We start from the raw sequence: 905 nt of genomic DNA, 5'->3' as shown, positions 1-905 counted from the left end.
TCGATTATGATCGATTATGTCGATTAGTTGTTGCAGCCCTACTATACACCCCTATACCCCAACCCTAATACCTCTATAGACCCCTATACTCCAACCCTAATACCACTATACACCCCTATACTCCAGCCCTGATACCTAATACCACTATACACCCCTATACTCCAACCCTAATACCACTATACACCCCTATACTCCAACCCTAATATATTAGTTGTTGCAGCCCTACTATACACCCCTATACCCCAACCCTAATACCTCTATAGACCCCTATACTCCAACCCTAATACCACTATACACCCCTATACTCCAGCCCTGATACCTAATACCACTATACACCCCTATACCCCAACCCTAATACCACTATACACCCCTATACTCCAACCCTAATACCACTATACACCCCTATACTCCAACCCTAATACCACTATACCCCAACCCTAATACCACTAAACACCCCTATACCCCAGCCCTAATACCACTATAGACCCCTATACCCCAACCCTAATACCACTATACACCCCTGTACCCCAACCCTAATACCTGATATCACTATACACCCCTGTACCCTAATACTTAATACCACTAAACCCCAACCCTAATACCACTATAGACCCCTATACCCTAACCCTAATACCTGATATCACTATACACCCCTATTCTCCAACCCTAATACCACTATACACCCCTATACCCCAACCCTAATACCACTATACACCCCTGTACCCCAACCCTAATACCACTATACACCCCTATACCCCAACCCTGATACCACTATTCACCCCTATACCCCAACCCTAATACCACTATACACCCCTATACCCCAACCCTAATACCACTATACACCCCTATACCCCAACCCTGATACCACTATACACCCCTATACCCCAACCCTAATACCACTATAC

Source organism: Nanorana parkeri, unplaced genomic scaffold (assembly GCF_000935625.1).
Source record: "Nanorana parkeri isolate BGI_ZX_2015 unplaced genomic scaffold, ASM93562v1 scaffold4334, whole genome shotgun sequence".
Lineage (NCBI taxonomy): Eukaryota > Metazoa > Chordata > Amphibia > Anura > Dicroglossidae > Nanorana > Nanorana parkeri.
Note: the sequence above shows the minus strand (reverse complement) of the source record.